Source organism: Echinops telfairi, unplaced genomic scaffold, assembly GCF_000313985.2.
Source record: "Echinops telfairi isolate 266 unplaced genomic scaffold, ASM31398v2 ScPeMD7_443;HRSCAF=831, whole genome shotgun sequence".
NCBI lineage: Eukaryota > Metazoa > Chordata > Mammalia > Afrosoricida > Tenrecidae > Echinops > Echinops telfairi.
The window spans coordinates 12,943,358-12,950,742 of record NW_022104341.1 but is presented as its reverse complement, the minus strand read 5'-3'; the positions used below and the strand labels follow the sequence as shown (position 1 = coordinate 12,950,742).

The 7,385-nt window shown below is 38.6% G+C and overlaps 1 pseudogene; it reads right to left on the bottom strand.

Moving 5' to 3' along the window:
- Positions 1-107: 107 nt before the first annotated feature.
- On the bottom strand, positions 108-633 carry LOC101648431 (annotated as a pseudogene).
- Between the last annotated feature and the right edge of the window lie 6,752 nt (positions 634-7,385).

Below are 7,385 nucleotides of genomic sequence, written 5' to 3'. Positions count from 1 at the left end.
CCTAGCTTGGGGGATGGGCTCCAGGCCGGTGGCGCTGTGGCTGGCTCAGGGGCAGTTTCAGGCAGAGGGGAGGCAGAGGACCCCTCTCAGGAGGCTAGGCGCCTCAGGTTCCTAGTCGTGTTTGAGGGTGAGCCTCTCGAAGAGATACTCACCTAGTCCAGCCTGGGGGCTGGCCAGCCTGCGGATGTTGGTCAGGTGGTCGCCCGTCTACTTGAGAAGTTTCACCTCCTTGTCCAGGAAGTGGTTCTCCAGAAAGTCACAGAGATGGGGGTCAGCGTGAGTGGACCCCACGGCGTGTAGGTCTAGAAGGGCCTGGTTGAGTGTTTTCTCCAGGGCTAGGGCAGCTTCCATGGCGTCCAAGGTTCTACCCCACTCATCTTGGGATGGCTTCTGCACATCCTGGAAGAGGGCGCGGCTGCCGCGCTGGTTCTGCAGCTTCAAGAGGCGCTCAGCCCCCTCGCGCTGCTCCTTCCCAGCTCGCAGAAGTGCTTCCAGGCCTTCCAAGGCCACGTCGTCGCGGTCGAAAAAGAAGGCCAGAGAGGTAGGTGTAAGAGGCCCGCAGGTGCAGGTTGACCAGACGGTTGACGCCGGGCTCAGCGTTGGCGAATCATTCTGAGGGATCTGAGCGCTCATGCTGCGTCGGGTTGGAGGTCGCCACACACCAAATAAAAGTGTTCGCTGGTCCCAAGAAGATGGTCCCTAAGTTACTTCCGGAGAGGAAAGGAGCATGGCGGAAAGTTGGAGGCAGGTTATCCCCCCCACCCCCCCATCTGTTCCCTTCAAACACTATTGAAGCAAGACAGATCCACGGGACCACCAGGTGAGCTCTGCCCCATATAAGGTTTTTGGTGTTGGTTTTTTTTTTTTTGTATTTTATGTTTTATAAACTGAGTGAAATCTATTAGGATTATGAATATTTAATATAGAAGACCATGTTAAACCCAGGAGAGAGATGCCTCCTATACACAATCCTCTTTAGGGAGTGGTGCCTCAAGAGGAATATTGCTGGCTGGTGTGTGTGATTAGGTTTTTATTTAAAGTAGTAGAACCTTAACAGGTGATTCGTATGAAATTTATTTAAAAACAATGACCTCTTACATTTCAATTAGCATACCTGTATATTACATTGTCTGAAGAGAGAGTATTTGTATAGATTTATATCTTTTCTTTTTTTTGTTAACTATTCTAACTAGAGGGAACATATCATTTAGTATCCTACTCTATTTTTCCTTTTTCCTTCAAATTTCAACTGGAGCAGAATTTAGTTAGATTTGAAAGCAGTTTGCTTTCCATGGAGAGCTGTTTTCTTTTCCTATCAAAAATAGTTCTTCAACTAACATTGCTGTTTCTATATTCTGTGGTTGAAAATAATAGCAATATTATTTCAAAATAATAATAATGGAAAAAATAAAAATAATATTTTTATTGAAAAAATAACCTATAATGACATTTTTCAGAAAGTATTCCACTCCAGAAAAAGTCAAAATCCTTGGGTTTTGGGAGTACAATACATTTTCAGATAGTGTTCATTGGACTGTTTCCAAATTCCATATAATTGTACTGCTTTATTGACATGTTTTATATATTTATATGTGAATACTCTTTACACAGATTGTTACATATGTAGAAAACTAGGTACACATCTGGCAGCAATTGTTTCAGAGGCTATTTCTGCAGAAAAGTGGGAACAGAGGTAGGGGAATTTGCTACTGATTTTTAACATTTGTGATTACAGTGAATGTTTACCACAAACACTCTGAAGGAACAAGGACACAGTACTGCATTTCGAAGGATTTTTCTTTGCTGGTGGGGGAGCATTTGGAAAAGGCAGCACAGCATCTGCCAATCAATAGCCCAGTACCTGATGTTCTGTTTATTGTCCAGAGTTAGACTATGAGCTAGAGAGATGACAGCATGTTTTGGACCCTTCATGAACCAGACTCAGTGGACATTTGCTAAAGGATACCAAAAGGAAGTTTCAAAAGTAAAGAAATATTTACATCGGGTATTATGCAATAACATTTCATTGAATATAATTTCTATTTTCTATACATACCAATAGATATTATGTAATGTTCAATTTTTTTTTCTTTTTCCAATCCTAAATTTAATACAAAGAAGCAACAAGAAAGCTACCTTAATTATTTCAATCCTATTTTTGTCTCCAGGTTGTTATAGTAACCGACTAAGCTCAGTTGCCACTTCCAGCATACCTTTCCTCACTGCTCTCTACTCACCCTCTGGATTGAGATCTTTGTCTAGTACATATTCTCCTATCCGAAGATTTATCACCTTATTAGACTGTTTTGTTTATAGATTGCGTTTTCCTTTTTGATTGTGGACTCCTTGAATATGGGGATGTGTCTTACTCATCGTGTGCCTCCGACACCTAGCACAGTACCTAATGTAGAGTAATGATCAATCAGTGCTTATTACATAAACATCCACCCTTGAGTGACTATCAGGTGAGAATACTCTAGTTTAGGGTTCGGAAGACTCTTGAGATGGAAGAGCCAATCCTTAACCTGGAAACAATTAAAAATTTACTCAGGAACCATGAATATATTTTTACAAAAAAATGAAATCACTATTATCTGAATAATATTATTTTTCAAATTTTCTTCAGAGCCACATGGCCATCCTGAATGAGCATGTATGGTTCAAGATCTCAGTTGGCCACCTCTGCTCTAGTGGAAGTTTTTCAGATGTATGGTAGATAATGAAAAAACATATATATATATATATTTATAATATGTTTTATAATATATATATATTAAAATAGACATTTAGGGTTTTAAAAGTCTCAGCAATTTATATTATTATTATAGACTGTGTATTTAATTATGGAATGAAAATGTCTTTAGTCTTACCCTTATCTCTGCTATTTAAAAATTTGTCCTGAAGGTGGCAACATTGAATAATGTTCTGCAAATTATTCCAAGGAAAGCATTTATAGTCACCTTTAATCAAAGTTTTATATTTTAAAATAAACATATCTCCCCACTCCTATTTATTCTCATGGTGGGGAAAAAATGGAATACTGATGTTTTTCTTTTGTAGCCAGTAACCTTGAATGCACATGTTGAAAGAAACCATTTACCACTTTGAAGAATGAAAGTTAACCCAGATGAAAGGTTCGGGGTTGCTCTCCCCAAATTTCCAAATGTAAGATCAGTTTTAAACACAACATATGTTTCCTGCTAAGCAATTTCTATCAAGAGGTGTGTTTAAGTGCAAATCAATGCTTGTTCTTTTGAGGTTAAAATTTTATTTTCCCTTTCCTTTTCTTCAATTGCAGTGGGGCTTTTTTTGTACTTAATATAATATGTTAATAAATAAATATGTTCATTTTTTTCTAAAATATTTTCTCAGTAAAGGAAAAAAGCCAATAACCACAACAAAAAAACTATTTATGTGAATAAATATCTCATGAAAGCTATAAAAATGCCAGATAATTGATTATAACACCTGAAAATATATTATTTTTCCTATTCTCTGATTTGGGGACTTTAGCACTAAATAAACAAGGTTATACTAATGTATATTCATTCAAATCTTTAAATCCTGATCGTGAAGTAGGAAGCTAGCAAGTAATGTTTTGCAGAGGTTAATTGACTCGTACATGATCTGTCAGTGGCAAAGTCAAATGTGTAGGTTGTATTTCTTATCTCTAGACAGTGACAACTGTGCATGGTTGTTTTTCTATCATGATATTTATAGACAGTTTAACTTCTTTCCAAAGCTTCTTACAGAAGGACTAATGCCTGACTTCATGCCCTCTTATATTAGCATTGACTTAAAGCTTTTTGAGTTCCATGTACTGGTGAAGCTTGTCAGGATAGGGTGCTAATGCATTACTTGTCCAAGCTAATATGCACACTCCCTCCTGGTCCTTCCTGTAAAACATATTTAGAAACTTGTTTTAAATTCTTTATTGAGGATCTTCTGAACTGAATGGGATTCTTAAAGATACTTGTAGCACGAACAAATAGAGAAGCTACATGATCAGATTTAGACAATAAGGAGGAAATAAACACGAGAACCAGCTAGAATTTGCAGCCGTGGGAGACATAAAGGAGATGAGAAGTGGCATAATGGAGACAAGAAGAAACTGAGTGGGAACTGGGCAGTGCCTGAGGCAGCATGAAACAGATGGAGCTTTCTGATAAGGGTAGTGCGACTGTACCCCGGACACTTGATGCACTGGTTTTAAGGATTCTGTACACTGAATCCATTAACAAGAAGGACATATTCCAACATCATAATTTGACAAAGTAATGCTGCTAAATGACAAAAATCAAATAAGTGGCATTCTGAGGTAAAATAAATATCCTTGCTATCGTATCTTATTGAGGCCATTTTTTCTTTTCCTCAGCCCCAAGTCAGATTCCCTGATGATTATTTTCTAGAATTTCTGCTAGCAAGAAAGCAAAGAACTCTCCCACTCTCTTTTGGGAGAAAGATACAGAGGTCTTAGATGACCCCAATCCTGGGCACACTTCTCTGACTTTAAGGGATTAGAGTGCAGGGCACTATTCACAGAAGCCATATCTTACATCAGTCTTGTATACCACATGCTGAGAACTATTTAATTTTCTCAGGATTTGTCCCATATCTTACTGCTGTTAATATAAGAAGTGTGTTTGAAAAATGTATCTTTGTCTCAAAATGTTGTCTCTGAGTAAATTCTACTTCTAAAAATAAGATGAATATTAACATTTGATGATACAAGTGACTATGATGTCTATTAAAGAGCCCTGGTGATCCTGGGGGCTAACTACACGGCAAGTGATTCAAACCCACCACCCGCTCCAGGTCTGCTTCAATTACAATCTTGGATACCCTCAGGAGCAATTTTACTCTCTCTATGGCTGTAGTCCCAATATTTGAATCCTAAAATTTTAGAACTCAGATTAGGAATTTAAAATGAACTTAAAAACCTGGTGGACAGACAGGTTTTAAACCAAATATTCTCTGTTCTTTTAGGTCGTTAAGCAACCAACAATTTACCAGCAAGTAGATCTCAATCGGCTCATCCATATATATCAGAGTAGAACTGTGTTCCTATATGGTTTCTATGCATTGACATCAACTCAATGGTTTTGGCTTTTTGAAAGCAGATTGCCAGATTCTTCTTCCAAAACACCTCTGGGTGGACTCTAACCTCTGATTTTTCAGTTAACAATCTTGTGCATTAAGCGTTTGTACCACCCACAAACTCCTCTTGATCCTTAGGGAGTATTTAGTCATTTAATCAGTAAGAAGACTAAAACAGAAATGCTTTATGTATAACCGTGGAGCGACTTTTATGTGGAAGGCTGGATAAAATTGAAACCTAAACACATACCCACTTCATTGCAGGATGATGAAATATTTTTCTATGAACCAACCTATGGACACTCATGAGACCCACTATCACAGTGTGATGTGATTGACTACTTCTGTTATTTTACTGCAAATTCCTTAAACACCCCCCTTTTATATACCTTTTAACATTTCTTCTCAGAGCCTCACACACTGTTGGATACATAGTAATAGATACTGAATAAACAAATGCTTGTGAACTGATAAGATAGAACGAACTTTAATGGAAAATTTCGGGACGTGACTTCAACTTGGTGGCTCTTGAGGAACTTTTCTGTTAATATGACTGCAGGAGTGAGTTTGAAGACTTAATCTGAAGTTGTGGTTTTATAGAAATCTTCTTTCACCTAGAATGCATATTGTTTTTTGTTTGTTTGTTTTGTGGGTCTCTGAGGAACCAATATTTCAAATACCTTGAACTCATATTTTAGGGTCCTTTGGGAAATTTATCTAAGGATTTTAAGTGTCAAGTAGGAGTTATTTATATATAATAAACACTTATGTAGAGCTTTCAATATTTCTTGAAAGAATTTGTGTATTAGGAAGTCTCTTTTACTGCAAATATGGAGTCCTGGGGTTGCTTCCGGGTGAGAACAGGACTGCTAACTTCAGGTGGACAGCCACTCCACCTGACAAAGAGGAGGCTGCCTACTCAGATACAGCTTAACAACCTTGGAAACCCTTGGGTAAAAATGGACTCACTGGCAGTTGATTTATCCTGGGCTTGCTGGTGGAGAGGTTAGGCATTGGGCTGCGATCTGCAAAGTCAGTATCTTGCAACACTAGCTGGGCTTTCTGCTCCAGACTCAGAAACGCACAGGGTGAGTTCTATCCTGTCCTATAATCTCACTATGAATTGGCATCTACTGATGACAGCGACTTGGAGTTTGGTTTTAGTTTAGTGCAAACACAAAGACGCTTAATCTGAGTGAGAATTCTTCTTTGTGCCACATTATAAATGTAATTTTAGAAACATGAAGTTAAGAACTCAAATGAAGTTTTAAATTTTCTCGTTAACCATTGTGTTCCACTTCAGGCTCCACACACAGATCAACTCTGGTGCACCTAAACCCAAATCCCTATGATTCTCTATTCAGATCAGTGAAGAATTTGATCCAGTTTTTCTGTGCCTTGAGCAAATACTGAAACCTCAAACATTCTTGATGGAAAAAAATAATACTCTTTACAGGTAGATGAAAGTTATCATGACCTTGGTGGTCTGAGTCACATGCTTTCTTCTCTGATCAGCATTGGGGAGGGTGGGTGGGGCTGTTGATCACATCTAAAACATACGAGGTGGTTTTTGTACAGAAAACACTCCTTGAAGGGACAAAGACTGATACAAAATCAGAAGGAAAAATGTGTTTAGATAAAACAAAACAATTATTCACTTGACGTTTTGAATTTATTATCTAACTCATGGCTCCATCTGTCCATTCATTTAGAATATATGAGGGAGCTTCAGTAAGTTTGAGAAAAATGCAATAGAAAGATAATACAATTTTCCCACGAGATTTTTGAGGCACGTTTTATGGTTGACTATCTACACAGGACTAAGTGGATAGGCATTTAGGTTATAAAGGGAAAACTACAGAGTGTCTCAAGCACTTATTATCATCTTCCTAATTCTTCTTTTTCCTTCTTTAGTGGTCTCTGACATTTCTCCTAAAAAGGGTTAATATTGACTGTTAACAGATACTGACCTTCACTGTAAGAGCATCACTTTCACCCTGTGACCTGGTGAAAGCCTTAGTCTGCTAACCATAAAGTACGTAGTTCAAACTTGTCAGGCGAGAGTGAGGAGGGCAGGCAGGTGAGGACATAGAGCTGGTGAAAACACTTCAAGGACACTACCAGAGGCCAGACCCCTTTGCCCCCTTCTCCACTTCCCTTTTGATGGCCTTCAGACCCAGGTGCAGAAGACTAAGGGTTACAGATAACTTTGAACACTGTTGCTTAGCTCCGGACCTGCAGACAACAAAGTTACAGTGGACAATTCCCCAGCTACTCCCTTCCCCCGA